A 22,557-nucleotide genomic window follows, 5' to 3' on the forward strand; every position below is an offset into this window, starting at 1 on the left:
AATTCCAGCCTAAATGAAATACTGGACATAACAATATTACAACTCATTCAGCTCAGATCTTACATCACAAATAGATAATTCTTCCAATAAACACGATTGTATTCTCCTCTACCTGGCGTAGGTCATACTTAGCATGTTCTTTATATATATATATATATATATATATATATATATATATATATATATATATAAACTATTACCGTATAGAAAATTTCATTCTAGAAGGTTCCAAATGTTTGCAAGATAATTTCATTGTTAGAAGGTCTGTTTCTAAAATTATAATGTAAAATGTTGTAAGCAAGAGACGGACCGGCTTTTCATGGGGAAAATCAAAGTTCTGGACTCAGCTTGAGATAAACATGTTTGCAAAACCAAAATCAATGATTCGGATCTAGTAGAAAAAAAATGACACTATCGTCCATAGCATATGAAGAAATAATAAAACAAACAAACAATGTATATTAACTATACATAACTCTAGAGCTGCTCTGGAAAATTGCATCCATCGTAATATTATTCGTTAATTATGAAATATGTTAGAACTAATCCAATAATGATTGGACACCTTTGCTCATAGTGCACGGAGAAAGACAATTAAGATCACTCTAGACAACTTGGCTCGTTCTGTATGTAGAATGCCAAACAATTCCATCAGACCAAAGAAAAGGAGGCTAAAACTAAATAGTACTTAAATTGCAAACATGTGTGAGAAGAATAAATGTTTGATTTTTCAGATTTTTTTTAAGTACAAAAGCAATATTTATGCATATATGTGTGTATGCATGTATCCATGCATAGAATTTAGAGACACGTCAGCAGGACGGATGTGGATGTATACTTCCGAGTATGTTTAGCTACGCCTGAAGGCATACAACACAAAGATAACGATGAAAAGATAAAACCTTTCCTTAAAAGTCATTTATTAACTTTAAACATGCTCTTTTAAAATGTCAGAGATCTTATCAGCTGAAGTATCATTACAGCACGATGCATCCTATGTCAAAACGGCTGCCACCATTAGTCGTATCTTACCATATGCAGGAAAGAGCATCGGTCCGATACGACATCCCATAGTCAGTACGGTCCGATACGACATCTCCGAGCCAGTACGGTCCGATAAGACATCCCCGAGTCAGGACGGTCCGATACGACATTCCCAAGCCAGTACGGTCCGATACGATATATCTGAGCCAGTAGGGTCCGATAGGACATCTCGAGCCAATACGGTCCGATACGACATCCCCGAATCAGTACGGTCCGATACGACATTCCCAAGCCAGTAGGGTCCGATACGACATACCTGAGCCAGTACGGTCCAATAAGACATCCCCGAGCACGTACGGTCCGATACGACATTCCCGAGCCAGTAGGGTCCGATAAGACATCCCCTGGCCAGTACGGTCCGATAAGACATCCCAGAGCCAGTACGGTCCGATACGACATCCCCTAGCCAGTATGGTCCGATACGACATTCCCGAGCCAGTAGGGTCCGATAAGGCACCCCCGGGCCAGTACGGTCCGATACGACATCCCCGAGTCAGTACGGTCCAATACGACATTCCCAAGCCAGTGCGGTCCGATACGGCATACCTGAGCCAGTAGGGTCCGATAGGACATCCCGAGCCAGTAGGGTCCGATAAGACACCCCGAGCCAGTACGGTCCGATACGACATCCCCTAGCCAGTACGGTCCGATACGACATTCTCGAGCCAGTAGGGTCCGATAAGACATCCCCGGGCCAGTACGGTCCGATAAGACATACCCGAGCCAATACGGTCCGATACGACATCCTTGAGCCAGTACGGTCCGATAAGACATCCCCGGCCAGTACGGTCCGATACGACATCCCTGAGCGAGTACAGTCCGATAAGACATCCCGAGCTAGTAGGGTCCGATAAGACATCCCCGGGGCAGTACGGTTCGATAAGACATCCCCGAGCCAGTAGGATCCGATTCGACATCCTCGAGCCAGTACGGTCCGATACGACATCCCCGAGCCAGTAGGGAAGTTCAATAAACAGGCTTAAACAAGAGTCCTTGCCTTTTAAATATAATAGAGATGGACAGTCCATCAGTATCGCATTGTGGAATGTTTAATTGCTATTTTACATTCTAACGTTTCGTCGACTTCAGCATTGCTAGAAATGGTTGATATCGAAGTAATTTGCAGCTCAGGCACGCTGCGATAATCAAGCGAACAAAAGACTACATATGTCAGGAATTTTCGGTATCATCTTCATGTTCATCGCGTAAGACGACAGAAAACTCGATGTGAACATTTTCTGTATTATTTATCAGGGAACTGATCTACATTGAATCATTCATCACTCCATACGCAACTCTGACGATTTCTAGTGTTGTTTCTAGCATATTTGGATACATAATGCCTTCCATTGTGTCCAAATCTGTCATCAGCTTTTAGTCATTTTTCCAATTTCAGATTTGGTCTGGTCTTTTTATTAGTTTATTTTTTTTTTTTAATTGAAAGAAAGGTTCTTGAAAGGCTATAACTTTGTTGGTATACACCTGCACACGAACGGCATGAAAGGCAGGGATTATTTGGCACATGTGTTATAGTGATGCAAACCATATGTCAGTATCCTACATAATTAAACACCTGATTCTGCTTTATCAGAGAAGAAAGCATTCAAACATGTTTGGGACTATTCGTGATGATTGTTCAACGGGTAAACTCTTAAATAGCATATACAGCATTTTACAGTATACCCTCGCATAAAGGACCTATTTGATGTAAATATCTGATCAATATTAAACTCACGAAAAAGCTGCAGACAATTTATAACTACCACTACTACTACCACCAAGGAAATACCGCGTGCTGGGCTGCTTTTCTATATTTCACCATAATACTAAAACGCTGACCAAGCTGGAAACTCTACCAAAGCTTAACAGTTATTTTCAACCAGTTGACGACTTATCAGATAACTGGATTTACTAAGGAACGTCACAATACGGACGAGTAATGCCTTTACAGGGAACGAATTTACAAATATGCTGACATTATATTTATGCGAAAAATACAAAGACAACTATCTCTTGCACGACTATAAGAAGCAAAACTTTGGTTAATAACCAAATTTCTACATATTTTATCTATAATAAAACTAGTTTTTCATAAGCGTAGGAAAAAAGGGTGAATTATCGAAATGTTTGAGGGACTTTTTTCTCTTATACTTCGTAACTTTTCTCTTTTTTTGTTACATGTATATGCACGTCTACAGTTACTGAAAGCGTAGAGAAAAATTAACAAATAGTTTTATCAAAGAGCCTTCATTCACCCAAAAAAATATATTTTACTAAAATGTCTAATCATACATCTTCGGTAGCCACGGGTGGTCAATGTATTATTTGCACATCAACCCTGCTCCACCATCTGATCGGATGAAGATGAAAGAAATGATTTTCTTACATTTAAATTAAAAGACTATTAGAAGAATCATGGCTGCTTCCACGCAATCAGACTTGTCGCCCGTGCGTTTCTCCAATTAAAACATTTCTGCAGCTTTTAATTCTGAGTCAATGGCTATGGACATCGTCAAAATCGCATGACTGAATAACTAACAGAAAAATGTAGTGAATTGTTTCATTGGTGTTTTGACTTTGCTTGCCTTGTCAGGGACTCTTTTATTTACAACAGTGTTCTTATTCAAAAGACCGTTTCAGTTAAATAAGCATGCCAAGGGTTGATGTAGAACGAAGTGGACCGACGACCTAGCAAAGATGGTGATCATATACCCAGGTATATGTAATCGTGAACCGTGTCAGGGAGTTTTTGTTTTCATTTTGTAGTACTCAGACAAAATAAAAATTATAGAAAGTCTCGGAGAATAAATTTAAATCCTTGTAATTTTAACTCTAAACGAAGGATTACAAATCCCTGACAATAATCAATCATTCATATATAGGTCTACATTATCAGAGTTTTTTATCGTATGTTCATTGATTTTTTCACTTCACATATGGTTTCAAAAAACGAGCGGTAAGTCAGACAAAACATCTAAGTACCTATATATCTGGAATCGAAAGCAAGCAGCTGTTTTCAGATGCGATTGCCTCAGTCAAAGTTAAGCCTACTTCGAAAGGTTCAACGCCACTTTCTTATTGAACTTAGATTTGATTAGACCCCTGTCACAAAAAAAAACAAACTTCACACAACTCCAAATCCTCCATAAAAATAGTTTAGCTAATCAAAGTGATGCACATGTACATGCTGAGTAAGGCTTTATATTGTATAGGATAGATTGCAAATGTAGATTGGTCGGAAAGAGAAAGGTATTATAAAAGTGCTACAGATATGGGACTTGAACAAAGGCAAAATGTGTTGTTTTTTTTTTCTCGATAAAAGAATCATTTTATATCCCAGCATTTGACCCAACATAGAACTGCATTCATTCCGCTATACATTCATGTTCTTTGTAGCTAATATCTATTGCATTGATTGTCCACCTTGAAAGAACGGTTCGGCTTATTTATTTTGGGGGAAACCTTGGAGTTGCGGACTGAAATATTATTGTGTACGCTCAATGATTTACAAATTAGATCAGCTTTACCAGATTGTAAACATGTACCGTGTTCAGATGATTGGCTTGCATTTTTATTGGATCTATTACATGTTTTTGTTTGGTGGAATAGTTTGAAGGTGGGGCAAAATTGTCTTTTTTTTTTTTTGCAGTGAAAGCACGTGCTCAACAGTTTGCTTTGCCAATCTTTGCGTTAATTATGGATGGCTTATGTTCTTTTCCATGAATCGCATTTGCCACGCTAACCCCTTCACCGTTCGGTTTTTACATTGTGATGAGCGAACGTGAGGAATGGAGTACTGGGGAAAAGCTTTACCTATTCACACGTTAACCTGACTGAAGAAAAAAAAACTGTTTGACGAATTAATCGTTGAGTTACATCGTCACTTGTCAAATACAAATATGAACTGGAATTGAATCAGGCTTAATTTCATAAGAAATAAATTGCAAAAAGGCTTTGTATCCTTGATGTCTTCTTTTTCTTAAAAAAATAGATATGATTGCAATGTACCATATATAATAGCGCTGGACCTTCTCACCATCCATAGTTTCTCGAAACTGAATGCATTCTTTGTGATCAACAGAAATAATATGGCATATTCACGTATCATCATGTGCCCTTTATGTGCCTATTAGTATGTGTGTTTTAAAAATGAAAACAAAAATTCGTTAAATTCTGTTCTCCTCATTTTAATTATTTAATTTATTTATTGTCATTACTAAATAAGTCAGATGAGTAAATGCAAGATGGTAATTCACATGGTACATCTTGGATAAATTCTTTGATTTTTTTCCCCCTTCAATTTAGAAGTCATGTTTGGCCGATTATCTTCTGTTATGTGCTTCATATTGATCAGACTGATGTACATTCTGAAAATACCTTATATCTTTTGGATCATGTTACACTGAATTGACTGATTTACTTATATACTAATATTTGAAAGGAGAGATAATGATACAAGTTAAATCTTGGAGAGTGTCAGAAGTGGGGGATGTATGATCTCCCATTCCTTACGGTGCTTTGGTTATCGTGATCGTGATCAACCACGTTTTATTGCCCGGATGTAGTAAATAAAATAAAATAAAAAAAAAAGAAAATAATAAAAGATAATGCCCGACCTAAATACGTGTCAGGGTTCTTTTTCTCTGGGATCGAACATATTACCGCTCTTTTTACGTCAGATATTATCTTGTCGTAATTCAGCTGAACTAAGCTTTGGTCAGTTCGTAACCTTATCTGATACACAAACAGCCCAGTAACGTGAATTTATGTTTTTCTAGCGGCTACTCACATTCCTAACATGAACTATGACATAACTATAACTCTTTTATAACTATTACGCCCCACTCTGTGCTATAAATTACCAGCCGAGCTATGACGTTCGAAACACGCCGAATTTCTCGATGGAAAGAATTCACAACTTAATTACACGAATTAATTGGTTTCATCCCTTATCCAAAGTAAATTACTCACTAATTAGCAATTCGTTAAAATACATATAGTAAAATCAATTCTTAGTATACCTAAGAATTTTTATCATTCTTATAATACATGAAAAATATAACATTCAGGGCCACAAATGCACAATTATATTCTGATCTCAAGGAAAAATTGGCGCTCGTTCCCATGTCTTTGAAGCCGACTCTCTCTCTCTCTCTCTCTCTGGTTTCGGCCACACAAATTCTTCAAGACCTACGTTCCTTAGACTATTTGTTTAAATTGCTTATTAATTTTCCTCGGAGCTACTATATTCTGGCCTCCCAAAGAAACGTAGACTAACTAACTGTGCTAGCGAGATTAGTTAATCCTTGAATTTCGTATGGGACCACTCCCTCGTTTAGCTTAGCCAATCAGGGTGAACTTTCTCTGATACCAAAAGTTATAAGACTCCCATTGTGGTCCATCATCTCCTAGATAACGATAACCTAAATGCATAAATTACAAATATTCGATAAAAAATTATCAAATTTAATGCTGCAACTAATATTGTTGCTTAAAAATTATATCTTAATACTTATGGTCATGGTACATTTTCACCCTACAGTATTTCGTTTTTACTAGCTCTATAAGACATGATTACTTTTTCCAGTGGCAGTAAATAACATCTTTTATGATAACCAATGGAACTTCAGGCAATTAGAAAAGCATTAACATGAGCCATAATAATTTCTCTCAGCGTGTTTCGAATTCTTGAATTGACATTGTGGTTTGAGCTAAATAACTTGCGTAACGTCGTTTTCTTGGGAACTCTTTGCCATGATTTATTATATTGATATAGTATCATTCAAAGTGCAGATGAGAAAACGAAAATGGAAGAACAGCAGCACTAAATTTCTGTCACAGTATTTTGTTTTCAGCATATAATTTAAGATATCCATTATCTTTTGTACTGTTTACATTCCATCTGGTTAATGTCATACACCAAATCAACGATGACAATGAGGGAGGAAAAAAAGATTTATGTATCAAAGGCTATTTGGGTCTATCTATGAAGTCACTTGATATCAAGTGGAGAAAGCGCTTCGTACTTGCAATCCTCACTGGTAATATTTCACCATTTCTTGAATGCCATCTCGTGAAAGTACCGTCAGTAAGATTTATAACATAATTTGTAGGGAATATGACACAACCATGCTTGTACTAAGCTACAACTTTGGATTTTTGCTAAAGTGTGCTTCCAAGAGAAACTGTATTTCAGAAGCTTCTTGCTTTATATTATATTTAGTGATCATCCACTGGAATCAGATTTCTATACGAAATTATTTTATTCAATAGAAACACGAACTGCTTACAAACATCGATTTTTTTTTAAATGTCGCTTGGTATACAGCGATTTTGTATTAAGTTCCTCGTGCACTTTGAAGTAAATAACGATAACATTTTCAGTCCATGTAAATATGTGAGTATAAGTTGAAATATGTAACTAGTCTCGATCGTACGCATCTGAATTATTTTTTGTATATTGTCGGCTGAAGAGGAATTATCTTATATTTGTACTTAAAATGTCCCTGATTGAGCTCCTGCGATACAAATGAGCCAATAAAGCGCAAGAAAGTGAAATCCGTAGTATGGATCAAATAACTGAAACATTTTACACCATCTCTAATCCTCAGATATTTTAGTTGGCACTTCTTCACCAAGGCAAGAAGACATACACTTGTGTTCTAAGGGATACCAAATCTACTGATCATTTTGGTAAACAAAGAAAACTACGAAATTTGAAAAAAAAATTCAACACTATATTGAGAATGATGCATTTGAATATTATCAGAAATGTTGTCATACATAGATTAAAAATTTTTGAATACCAATGTTCTTATTTGGATGAAATCTTCTGCTATATACGTGTTTGAGACTCAAATTTTGATCTTTATTTCTTTTAGTACACACCAATCAAACTCTGATAATGTAGAGGAATGTGATAGAGATGACCCATGTGATGGGTTACAATCATTTTCTTAAATACTGCATATCGGGATTGGAATTCATTCGGAATAGTCTATACTTTTGGGCTTGCGATAGAACATTTAGGATTATTAAGGATTTAGTTCACAATACTGAAAAGTTCTTTTAAATTTTCACTTCGTTTTCCATGGAATTAAATTATTTGCTGACTTTCACTAAACGTGGTGGTTTTGCTTTCTTTCTGTTACATAGTTTAAGAACTAGAGTCGTAAAAATAAACACGTGTTGCTGAATTTTTTTTCCTCAAGGATAATATAAATTATCGATTTTTATTAATGGAGCTATTAGCCATGACTTCAGTTATTGTTGAAAAATATAGTGTGTGCTGCGTGTGCTTTTATTGATCTTTATAATGTCCGAAACTGATTTCAAGGGAAGTAATAATGACAATCCATAGCGTGTTATGACAATCCATGACATATTATGAAAACAATCTACCGACGGATAATCACTGACGCTACTCATGGTGTTACTGAAAATCTGTACCTTCACTTTAAAGGTAAACACCAACGGGAAGTGTAAAAAGTCTAATGGAACTTCAGATGAAAGACCAAGGGAATGTGTGAAAAAATATGCCGATACTTTAGATGTAAAATTCAAAGGTTAGTATGAAAATATTTACTGATGCTTTAGACGTAAGAACCAAGTGATGTATGAACACGTATACCGCCAGTTTAGAGGTGAAACTCGATTGAAGTATAAAAAACTATACGAATACTGTGGAAGTAAAAACCATGGGTTAAAACATGATGCAATATAATGACTTATTTTAACACATAAAACCGACCAAAAAGAGAGAATAACTGCGGAACATCAAAACATGCAGTTATATACACGTGCAAACAATACATCTTTTGAGATTCGGCTGAATTATCTCCACCCCTATGTTGTTGTGAAGTTTACTCGACGACTCGCTCTTAACAAAATGATACACTGCATTGCTTTCTTGAAACAAGAAGTGTTTTACGCTGTATTTATGTGACAATCGTGTTTTAAAGAAATATGTTCGTCCATATTTCGTGAACAGAAAAACACCATCAATTTAGTTAATAAATAAAACAAAACCCAAAACATTTCAAATATGTTATGGAATATCTTGACTCTTGAAGCTTATGACTAGTAATGAATCATCAGACGAAATTTAGATCTGCATCAGTTTTTCGGGACCAGTGGCGGCACGAAGGTTCGAGAAGCCAGGGGGCTATGTTATGTATTGGCGGCCTTTCTTTTCCACAGAAAACAGTTTTATGTCAATTGCCAAACTCCCTCCTTCTCCCCCCTCAAAATACAATTTGTTTGGTAAGAATTGCCCCCGCTACACTACGGTGAGGCGAAATGCTATGAAAGTTTTAGCTAAAGAATAGTTCCTGACTGCGAATCCTATCTGCCTGGTGCCTGGGGTAATTATCCCACCCGACTCCCCTCGCTCCACCATTCTGGACCCTTTGAGTATCTGATAGTCCTTTAGTTTTTATTCACTGGGGTCCTCTTTGATGCACGTGATTCTCCTTTCGCGTGCAAACCGAAGAGTTTTTTTTTTCTCCGATCAGCATATACTGGCATGCATTCTTCAATACTCCGATGTTACATTGAATTAAATTAATGTAAACTATCACTTCCAATTTTAATTACTGACTTATTCGTGCCAATCTAATTCATTCACAATCAAGGGGGACAAGGGTTTCACACATTCTCTTTGGAATGGGTGTGATATATATACATGCGGACGTTTCCTTGTAAACATGTGACTTATAGCTCATTACAAAAACCGGTTATACACTCAACAGGATTTTACAGCTGAATGTCCTTTATCTTTTGTCTCGGACATCGTATTGCTTTCAGCCATGCCGCCAATAAATTATATTGTGGCTCTTTCTTTAACTGCCTTAAACAAATACTTTGGGCACAGCCGAACAGCTTGTAATATCCACTCTTTCACCTGAAAATATTAAAATCCTCGAACCAATCTCTTAGTGATTAGAATCCATGACAACAACACAGTAGTGATATGCACGTCATATATGTTTATCCTTCTTCAGATTCGGAATGACCGTAGCATTTGTCTCTGACATTGTGTCACGGCAAAACATTACAGCAGCATCAGTTTGTGTCTGAAACGCCCCGAATGACCGAATGTAGGTAAGGACGCCTCCTAATGCACGGACAGACTGCTTCTTCGCTTGATTTACTACTGATATTCTAGCCACTACCGCGTTATAAAGCAGAGAACTTTGTTCTTCTGCAGAAGTCGTCTAGCAACACGATCCAATTCGGACTACGCCCAGGCTCTGTTTCTTTAATATTCTTGTTTGGTCACTTTTGTGTAATCAGTGGTGGACATTCATAATCCTGTCTACTTAAAACATGCTATATTCAATAGTTGTTCTGCAAGAACTGAACACAGTTGTACATTTTCTATTTTTTGTATAGAGTCGGCAGGGTTACTCTGTGAAAGGAAAACCCATAATATTTACAATTATTGATCATATACCTCCGTGGGCTGAATTGTTACAGCCAGCATTCATTAAGAAAACGGACCGAACTTATATTGTTTTTATGCTTATAAAAATATTATTTGAAAGTTATTATCTTGGAATTAACAAGATATCAGTAATTCAGTAACATGACTTTCAGTTCTAGAATATTTAATCTACTCCAACACGGCTAGCTAAGGTTCTTGTATAACTGTTGTGCAGCTCTTATCTTCCAGCGACGTGCAGAATAAATGGAAGCCTGACTAATTAACCACAGTTACTAAGTTTTTCTTGTAGAATCTCTTTCATCTTCATTATAGAAACCAATTAACAACGAGATATAAGAAAATTTCTCCATTAATAAGATAATATAAGCTTTAGTGCACCATACACGATCTCTGCATGCCGTATTTTGTTTATTTTTTTGGTTTGCGATTTGAGTTTATATTGCGAATTATGTACTAAAATACACATTCTATCGTTGCTGGTTTGGCTTGCATTTTGTTCGTGTAAACATCAACTGTATAAACTTGTGGAAAGATCTGCTTTCAATGTAACATAGAGCTATATAGTATGTTTGACTTGCCAATGTGTAGACACTGGTGCACGCACATCATGAACAGTACGGAGATTTTCTGTTTTCAATAAGTTGCTGTAATGGAAGCCATGCGTTAGAATCTCAAATCATCAAACAGAAGAATTCTACTACATCAAAGAAAAGAGAGCATTCAAACACTCCCGGAATTTTTTCGTCGTGATTCTTCAAGGAGTAAACTCTCATTAGACCAGTATAATCGTAAAGAGTATATCCTAGATCTCAAGACTTATTACATCACTTGAAAATTTTTGTTGATAATAAGAATTAGAACTGTCAGTAATGACAAAACACTCTATTTCGTTTATTAACACTATTACGTCTATTGTTATTGCTTCCGCGACTGTCTATAGCAAAGAATCGTCCTAGAACGGTCTCGACTGACAATGGCACAGATTCTGGCTTCAGTTCGGTTTGCAGAGTGTACACTCATATTAGGTATCTGATGTTTTTCTTGAAGTCATCAGAAAACAAAAACAGATCGAGGTCATCAGAAAACAAAAACAACTCGAAATCATCAGAAAACAAAAACAACTCGAAGTCATCAGGAACAAAAAGCAATTCAGGTTAAGTGTCTCATTATCATTTAGTGCATTTTTAAATTTATAATTATAGTGTTTAAACCTCCATCTTACTGCGCAAACTGAATCATGGTGAACACAAGATAAACTGAGTGGCTCTTATACGCATCCTCAAATAATTTTCACTTACGTTTTGAATTTTCGCAAGGTATTACCAGAAAGGACCCTTAATCAACGAACTAACTCCGAAAATTTGTCAGTTTAAGGTTTAAGTTTAAATTTTTGACGTCGCAAAAAAATGACAAACTTTGAAATTCTGATCTTCTGATAGTATTATTACTGATGTTTACAAGCCTGTGACATAACTAAAACATATGTATAATTGCCAGAATACTTTTCATCGGATTACTGTCTCATACTCACGATTCATCGGATTACTGTCTCATACTCACGATTCATCGGATTACTGTCTCATACTCACGATTCATCGGATTACTGTCTCATACTCACGATTCAACGGCTTTGACCCCATCCAAACTTGGTTTGGATGACGACTATATGTTCTTTCTACCTGAGAAGAATATTAATGTAGACCTTTCATATTCGTAATGGGTACATGCTATTTATTATAGATAAAAGTAACGAGAAATTTTAGTTTGATATGCATAACAACAACCAATGCAATAACAAGACCCAATCACACAGCAATAATAACAATAACGAAATAACGAAATAATTATAACAAGAAGCATTATAAGTATTTCTTGTTGTTGTTAGAAGTAGTATTATTTTATATTATTACTACTAATATTACTACTACCGCTGCTTATTATTATTATTATTATTATTAAATCTGTTTTCTATAATGATGTAATTTTATAATCTACAAGAACAATTGTAGCTTCGATATGCTTTACAACAACTAAAGCACTTGAGCACTAACAAAACCCAAACACACAATAATAATAACAACAACGAAATTATTATAATGTAATTACATTATTACCTAACCTGTTAACCACAGTAAAGCTTTAATTTTCGACCATACATTGTCTGAACTGGTCCAAAGTTCACTTACAGTGAAGCAAAGGTCAGTCTTATTTTCAGCCTCCACCGCCTTCCTCCAAGTCGAAAAGTTGACTGTATCTCTCGTTTTGGAGAAGTTTACTAACCTCCTGGAGTATAGAAATTCGATAGGTGACAATCTAAATATTCATATAGATTTAAATTTAAACATCAAAAGTCTTAGCTTCTGTTCATATTTTCAACTTCAGTCAGTTTGCCAATCCACCCATATATATGTTCATACTTTAGGGTCGATTCTTCCTAGGCCTGCTGATAATATTATAAAGTCTTCAATGTTATTGCATCAGATCACCTCTGCGTCGTAGTATAATCAATTAGAGATAAATTTGACAACACAATTTCAATTGACTCATCGTCATCATACAGTTCCAATAAAGAATATCAACGACAATCTTTAACAGCATTTGAAGCTGTCTCCATGGTTTTGGTACATACAGTTGTAATGAAGAGCGCCCAAAGTCAAGTGACTAGATCCGATCCCGACATTGCTGCTGTTTGATTGCTTAGATTCAAAATTGCCTGCACTAACCGATGTTATCAATACTTCTCTCTCATCCGGGAATTTCCAATTATTTTTTCTAACCTGCCATTGTAAAGCCTCTTTTTAAAAAAGAACTACCATCCTGTTTCTAGTCTCCCTTTTGTGTCCAAAATCTTAGAAAAGAATTATTCAATCATAATTTGTATCTCATCTGATTTAAAATGGCCTTTATAACTATGTACAGTCTGCACATCACCGTCGGCACAGTGCTGAAACTGCCCTTCTGAGAGCAGTTAACAACCTTCTCTCTGCTCTGGATAATGGAAGGATTGCAATCATCACCTCATTTACTTGTCTGCAGCATATGACACAATAGACAATGATATATTGCTTTACATCTCCAGCATGTATTTGGTATTCACGATAGACCCTTACAATGCTTGAGTCCTACTTAGTCAACATTGTGTCAGCGAAAAGAGAAGAGAACATTCAAGCCCGGATGATCTACACTTGGTGCTCCGCAAGGCTCTGTTTGTTCTGGGCCCGGTTCTCTTAATTATATACACTCAACAGTTCTCAAGTGTCATAGATCGACATCCGGTGTCTCGCCAATTGTACGCTGATGACACTCAATCATAAAAATCTAGCTGCCCAGCTGAAGCTGATGCTACCGTCCAAAGCTTAGACATGTGCACTCGCAATGTGAGGTCACGGATAGCATGTAATACGTTGAAGATGAATGATGATCACACTAAAGCCAAACTTATCACCACGCGAAGACCTTCCAATTCGGATCCTTTACCTCAAACAATAAGTATTAACAGTACCAACATTACATTCACACAGTCAGTACGAAACCTTGATGTCACTCTCGGCTCTACTCTCCAAGACATCAACCTATCAAGAGCATATGCATGGAGGGAAATATGGTGGTGACGCGCATCAGCTCCATTTGCAGTTTTCTTTCGGTTGATGCCACTAAAACACTTTTGTGTTCTTTAATACTTTCAAGAACGAACTATTGTAAATTCGTTTGTATCTGTTTGCATTAGTATCTGCTACAGAAACTTCAAATAATTCGACAGACAGCTGCTCGGGTTATCATTACAGTTCGAAGAACCGAGCACAGCTTCCTCTGCTCTGTAATCTTCACCGGCTACATGTTCGATCCAGAATCAAACACAAAATCTGCTCACCATGTCACATTTAGTTGAATGGCTCCAGTCCACTATACCTACTTGACCTCACCCAATGTGTACTTACGTTCTTCTTCCGACATTTGTATTTTCATTATTCCCACTATAATAAACGAAGTCATAAGGACAAAGTTCTTTTGCGTACCATGGCCAGATGCGTAGAAACTAATTGACCATTGATCTTAGACACAAGGACACTGTTTTATCACCCAAGAGTGCACTTAAAAATCACCTATTTCGACGAAAACAAGAGACCTTAATTATTGTCAGCATGTTTACTTTTATAATTTATAGGTGTTTGCTTTTGTAATCTTGTCTTTGCGTATGCTTTTATATTATTTAATATTGTAAGCGCTTAGAACTTATAATGATTAGGCGCTGTATTATATCCACATTATTATTATTATTATTATTATTATTATTATTATTATTATTATTATTATTATAATGTGATATAACATTATATTTTACAATATTAATAGTAATAAGAAAAAATTATAATGATATCATGGTCTGATTTGTTTGTGTAGGGTTTAACGTTGTGTTTCAGCAGATGATAGGCGGCCATTATATTTTTGGTGGATGAAGAACCGGAGAACAGCCGATCCACGTGACGTTAATTGAAAGATTTCTCACATATGTAAGGTTTGCACAGTTGATACTCGAACCCTTGAGATGTCAGTGATCTATAAGACCACTGGGCCACCAGTGTTCCCTCGTTATTGTTATCACTGACATTGCAAGAAGTTCAAAACAGAATCCCTTTTCATCAGGTTATAGTTGTTAGGAATTTATTGTCTCCATCGCCGCCTTGAAACTCTCATCGTGGTCTTTCGCATTTTCTACTACTGTTATGGGATTACATTGACTTGCAGAATAATAATTGATATACCCACTGATAATTTATATTGGCTACTATGATGCTTTCCTCAGTAACTGCATCAAAATATGTCTTGTAAATAAAACGCAACCGATTAATTTTACTCACTGCACCGATTAATTTTACTCACTGCACCGATTAATTTTACTCACTGACCTATACAGTTGAGTCCGAATATTCTCATCCCTGTTTTTCCTTCCCATATAGTTTAGCTAATCTTATTGAGTACCAGTAAGACAAATTTCAACCAATTCAAGTTAAATGAGTTGATAAAATGTTGAGACATTCCATTAATTTATGTAAATGTTACTTAGAAATACGTCAGAAACATACAGTGTACCAAAAGCGCTAATGTAAAATTATTTATTTCTTTAGTCTATACAGTGATTGGAAAAAGGAGAACTTGAAAAGGTATCTAAAAAGATTTTTCTTTCAACATAACGATTTGAGTTATCAATATAGTTTTACCCTTACGCGTTATCATTAAGCTATTGCAAACATTGTATCTTTAGAATATCGGCGATTAGAAATAAAGCATAACATTAGCAACATTAACGTTTATACGCAATTGTTATAATGTCACTGTTATTTAATAATACACGGTAAAGTTTCACAAAAAAACCAGCTTGAATCTCCAAAACAAAAACAAAGACAACTTAATATGCAAATTAGCCTTTTGTGAAGCTCGATTGAGACATTTCCATTGAATTAAAAAATATAACTATACAACCGTATTACCTTGTACAACAAGATATCAATCAAAGGCTCCTTTAACCAACACTGGGCCAACTGTCAGTGAAGAATTGTATCATATTCCCTCTAAACGAAAGGTTAATATGATGTAATGAAAGCTATGTCAAATAAATCGGCCAAAATGAACACCCATTTTGCATTTTACAAAAATGTTTTTGATAAAACTAATTGAAACTAGAGTTATATCGTCGATGCTTTAGATGCTACTTTCAATTTTTTTGAAGGTTTTGCCTCTATTTATTCCAGTCGCCATATGAGAGGAAAGATTGAGATTATATATTTATCCTTTGACTGCTCGAAATCATACTTATAGTGTGCGTATTTACGGGGGTGGGTGGGTGTTGGTGGTGGTGGTGCGTTTGAATGCAAAATAGATATTGAAGAAATGCATACTTACCGAATGTAGCTAGATGTGGATACACATTTTTTAATGTAATACTATTATGTCCAAGAAAAAGATATATCCTTCTATGATATTCTTGCGTTCATTTCTAACATTTATTTTCTTGGGTTTTCCTTTGGCGTTCCTGGTTACAATCAATGGATTAGATATATCAATATACAACTTTCTGTGCATTTCTTTTATGTGATTGGTTACGTAATGGATATCTGAAAGCCCCTTTCAAAAAGAGATACGAAATAATATAATAGAATTCTTCATTACACAATCAAGATACTCAACAGCGTGAATAACGATTAAGTAACGACAACTTCTGCCGTTTCCCTACATCATGCTGATCCACGTTGCTATGATGCATTTATTGTTCACGTTATGAGTGTTAGATTTGAGTTACATTTACAAGAGGGATAAAGTAAACGGCTTTGATTTTAATTAATGTCTTTCATCACCGTTAGGATTATAATAAATGCAGTATGAGAAGTATACAATTGTACGTTTTAGGCTTGTCGGCTACCCTAGACACAATTGTACGTTTTGGTTTGTCGGCTACCCTAAACACAATTGTACGTTTTGGTTTGTCGGCTACCCTAGACACAATTGGAATCGGTTCACAATTAATACTTCCAGTTCAGTACCCACGAATGTAGTTCTAGTCTATTTTTAGAACATTTTTTCCTCTCTCATTTTGGTGGTAATGGAAGAGTTTTATTTATGCATTTTTGGTAGGGATTTAAAAGTAACTGTTTATTCTTGAGAATATGAGCTCAGGGTGTTGTTGTCTGTGTGTATTTCGACGACAGTGCACAGTCAGTAATAAGGCCTTGGTGATGATCCGGAAGTGAAATCTGTGTTCTGTTTACATGCTGCTATGTTGACAGTCCAGCATCTAAAAAAAGAGCAGGTCAACCTTTGACGAGAACTTCAACGTGAAGTCATCTTTGAAGGTATTTTAGATTAACATATGATTTGTATTGATTGCCACACAGTGGAAAGGTCAGTACTGAGAAACAAGTGTAGATAACATATAGTAAAAGTAATTGTGTCCTATGTCCAATTGTACGTTTTGGTTTGTCGGCTACCTTAGACACAATTGTACGTTTTGGTTTGTCGGTTACCCTATACGTTGTACCTTTTGGTTTGTCGTCTACTCAAGACACAATAACACTAAAGCATGCTAATTATTTGCATGGATAGTCCATATAAATACATTTCAATCAAAATAATCCCGAACAATCCTCAATAATTTTTTTACCTCTCTTTAAGTCGTTATTTTTTATAGGTCTTTTTTGCCTTTGCGAATACAGATAAGTTGAACTTACTGTGAATGGTTGACAACAATACAATACAATACAATACAATACAATACAATACAATACAATACAATGCAATACAATACAATACAATACAATATAATACAATACAATACAATACAGTTTATCGATATAGTGTGTCTATTCCATGCTGTCTATCAATACTGATTTTTCGACCATATTATAGTATACACTTAATGAACGTATTTACTGATACTTCTGTTTATTGTATCGTGTATTTCAATGAAGTATAGATATAGAGGAAATGCCAATGTTTACTTCTCGAATGCAACTTGTTGAGTATAGAATTTACTTTGTGGTACTTTTATCTCCTTGGAAAAAAATATATCTTTCTTCTTGTGTTCATTTCTTGCCATTTTAATAGATTTTCGCGCATAATGCGTGTTTGAATCAAAGGAGTACAAAACTTACACACAGATACAGATATATACTATTTGCATTATTCTCTTCAGAGGATGGATTATCTAAAGGCAATTAATGTGTTCTTGTAAACAGAGAGATACGAAATAATATCATTCTTTACTACACAATCAACATGAAATGACTCAACATACCATTAAGTAAATGCAGCATATGCCGTTTTACTACCAGTAGGATGGGAACACGTGTGCAAGTCTCCGCTTGTATCAGTTATAATTCGTTTTTCTCAACATTAGACACTAGTTAAATTTATACGATGGATAAATAAAAGATGTTGAATTTAGTTAATGTCTTCCACCGCCCTCAGCACTGTATTTTATGCTTTTATAGATCTACCTTTTGGTTTGTCATCTAGTCTAGACTATAACGAATCCTCAAGCTATAATAAGCTATATAAATATTTGCGAAATCAACTTTTTCTGAAATGATCCTAAGTAACTTTGGAGTTATCCTTAATCTGTTTGTTTTTTAAAGAAATCTTGTTGTCATTATACTATACAGGTACAAAATGGACTTTGCTGCCGTATGTTTGACAACTGTTTGACTAATACAAAATCAGAAAAGATTCATCCCGTTGCATGTGTTACAGGCACTTCATTCAGTCTGAGCCTGTAGATCGTCTGTTGAAAAGGTCTTTCTAACAGAAATTAGATAGTGTGATACAGTTTATCCATCCTCCAGGACATGTAATCTTATTAAACTCCCTCTACACCATCAAATCTAGGCAGATGAAACTTGGGTCAATTTTAGTCCAATGGATTGTGTCAACATTTTATAGAAGTTTGATCACGCCCCTGGGAGTGGGGGTACTATGGTAGCGTGATTTTAAATAGGCCTACATTTAAAAAAAAACCTCCAGAATTTTCTGTTGTCTTGGCGTGAGAGATTTGAAAATGAATTATCGACTGTTTCAAACTCCAGCTCGTAAATATTGTTAATGAGGAATGTTTTTATTGATTTGGCGAATGACTGGATAGAAAATTGAATGATATTCTAAACACATATCATCTCACTCAAATCATACAGTCCCCAACTCAATTCATCTACAAGTCGATGACATTAATTGATTGCATCTATTCTTCCAGCCCTGAATTTATAGCTGAAATATAAACTTTACTACTAACCTATTAGTGTCACAAGAAACAAGTTATGGAAGTCATTAAAAAGGCCCCTACCTCTGTCAAATATCGATCCCAGAACCGTTTCCATGATGCAACTTTGTTGATTTATTTAAATTCATGCTCAAAGTAATTGTCAACCTACTTTAATAAATCCAGAGTTTGATGTGCAACGTTTCACTGCACAGTTTCTTGCAGTACTACTCGACATGCTACTAATTAATTGTAAAAGGGTCAAGCGAATAATGCAGTATGACTGATTTGAATCTGTAATCAGTGAAGCCATGATATATGTCACCAACAGCGTGAAAACGAAACTTAAAAGAAAAAAATCATTAAATTTAGAATACGGAATTATTCGCCAATACTAATAAGGATCATTCTCAAAAGTTAGAATAAAAGTTACTGCAAAAATGTAGACAAATATTATTAAGTTTAAAGTTAAAAAGATCTTGATTTCGCTTCTGAAATAAAATCCGGTTGACCAGGGACATCGTATATTTCAACTGACCTGAATACCCTTATCAGAGAACTGCTTCAGTACTTGGGGACAGTCTTGCATAAGAAAGGATTAAGTATGGCTAACGAAATTCCCCAACTAACCGTTAATTAGACACTGTGTTCCCTATTTTAAACATGGTGATAGATCTTTAGCAATCAATTATAGACCTGTATCAATTTTACCAACCTTACATTAAAATTTGTGAAAAAGACATCGCAATTCATCTTTGCCGGATTTTAAAGAAATAGAATCTTCTTCATAACTCACAATCAAGTTTCAAAGACAATCATTGATTTAAAAAATTTCACAAAGTTGATTGATATCTCGCTAGCAGCTATAGATGACGGAACAATAATCAGAGTATTTTTTTTTTCTTCGATTTTTAAAAGCGTTTGACTTAGTAAATGATAAAGTAATAATGAAACAAACTTGAAGGATACAATATCAGTATTAATTAGCTTGCTTAGTTTGATTTTTACGTAACAGGAAGCCAAGAGTGCGTTTAAGTGGCCAAAGCTACATTTTACCAATATGTCAAAAGACGAGTGGCTCTACTTTTGTTGCCCATTGGTATTTCTCCTTTTTTATGAATGATTTTCCACTTCATATGAAAGTTACTGAAACCGATCTTTTTGTGGATGACACATGCCGTCAAATATACTCTCCCTTTCTTTAAACAAAATTTACTGCAGGACGTTGAGCTTGTTATACTGTGGTGCGTAAACAATACCATGAGATCAACCGAAGGAAAACCAAAATATACAAACTGAAAGAAAATTGAATCATGTCAAAAAGTAAAGAAATTAGAAGCTATCAATATATTTGTTCAGAGAACTAAATTAAAAGACTTAGAAAATCGAAAAATCGAAGGAATGATTATTGTTGGACATTTCTAGTGGGTACAGCGTTCTTCATTATTCTCCAGAACAGCTTTCTTGAACAGACTGTCTTGCTAAGTGCCAGAATCTAAGCTAAAATGTACTGTAATGAATATTTATATAATTAAACTCCAAACACGAGCATGTAGACTGTAGAGTTATTACAAGAAAGGGCCACCCATCTTTACATTTATTGTGTATGTATGTATGTATGTATGTATGTATGCATGCATGCACGCACGCACACACGCACGTACGTACGTACGTATGTATGTATGTATGTATGTATGTATGTATGTATGTATGTTTGATTTAATTTATATTTGATTTAATTTAATTGTTTGCTTGCTAGTTTTAAATGTTTTATTTCATAACTTTATTTACTGGAATAGAGTTCAGTTCTGACTGATTAAAAAAAAATATTTTTGACGTAAACAATTTTATTGAAACATTGTATATAATGCTGACCTAGTTCCTGACCTGATTGAAAACCAGTGATAGTTTGCAGTAACCAATCGACCCACAGTAGTATATGGGGATACCCTAGGGACAATGGGAATTAGCATTACAGACCCCCCCCCCCCGGGAAAATCTGGGGACTATGGAAATTTAACATGGAAAAAAATCGTGGGACAATCTGGGGACAAGGAGAATTAGCATTACATGGGAATAGAGTTTCGGACTGTCTAGGGACAAGGGGAAATTGAATATGGGGGGAATAAAGTGTGGGTCTGTCTAGGGACAAGGGGATTTGAATATGGGATTTTTTTTTTTTTTAAATTTTTAAAATAAAAATTATTTTTAAAAAATTGGTAGGCAATTGAAAAGTCATTCTCTTTTCGAGAAATATGCGTGGCCCTGAAAAGGGCCTTTGGGTTTATGTTAATGTATCCATTAACATAAAGGGAACCGCATTGGTCTTCTTCTTGTCCTTAGGCTGCGTCTCACTGTTGGCCCGTAAATCAGCACTCTTTTGAGGCATCCTTGTCTTTTTACGTAGATCCTACGTATCCACAGACTGGTGTTTGTCCTGTGGACAACGGTCCACTTGGATCGGACATACATGAGCATGTCCGTTCTAAACATCATGGAAGACACAAGGGTGGATGATTCGACTGTGGTCCACATCTTGAAGCGACGAGAACAGGTGAATCAATGCAGTGAACTGCGCTTATTTATAGGTACAGGTAGGATTGAAACGATTGAGTTCATTCACCAATCCGAACACGCGTTACAAAATTCAGTCAGCCCGCATCCAATCCGAAGAGAGCAGTCTGTGACGTCAGTTGGTCTATATAGATTCACTAGCGCTTGTGTGCAGTCAATCTATGCGACAGTGATTCAACATGACGGAAATTCAGAAAACGATCCAATGGGGTGCACCAACAGGGGAGACTGCCCAAGGGAACCCGGACTTACTTTCAGAAGAGGTGAATTGGGATTTTGTGGATTTTCTCTCCTCGCAAGAATTTGTTCCGGAACCTTCGTTACCTTCTTCATTACCGCAAGTGGAGAATTTTAGACAGAGACAGAAAGAAGAATTGGAGAAATTTATACAACGACAAAAGGAAGCGGAACAAGCTTTTCTCCTACAGCAACAGCAGCAAGAAGAAGAGGTAAGAAAAAAACAACAGCAACAACAGCAAGAAGAAGTAGCAGCAAAGAAACAAGAGGGTGAAAATCAAACGGTCACGGTACTGTTGGACATTTTAGGGGAGTTAAGAAGTCTGAAACAAATGTATCAGACTTCTTTATTACGACCGAAGAGAATACGACCTTCCCGAGCTAAACACGTCAACCCTGTGACTAAGCCTACCGTACCACCCTTAGTGATTTCAACCCAATCATCATCATCAACGTTACGCAGTCCAGAAGTAGGCCTTGGCCGTGGCAAAGGCTTAAGGCAGTTAAAGTT

Source organism: Sinohyriopsis cumingii, chromosome 16, assembly GCF_028554795.1.
Source record: "Sinohyriopsis cumingii isolate HCF-2022 chromosome 16, ASM2855479v2, whole genome shotgun sequence".
NCBI classification, from domain to species: domain Eukaryota; kingdom Metazoa; phylum Mollusca; class Bivalvia; order Unionida; family Unionidae; genus Sinohyriopsis; species Sinohyriopsis cumingii.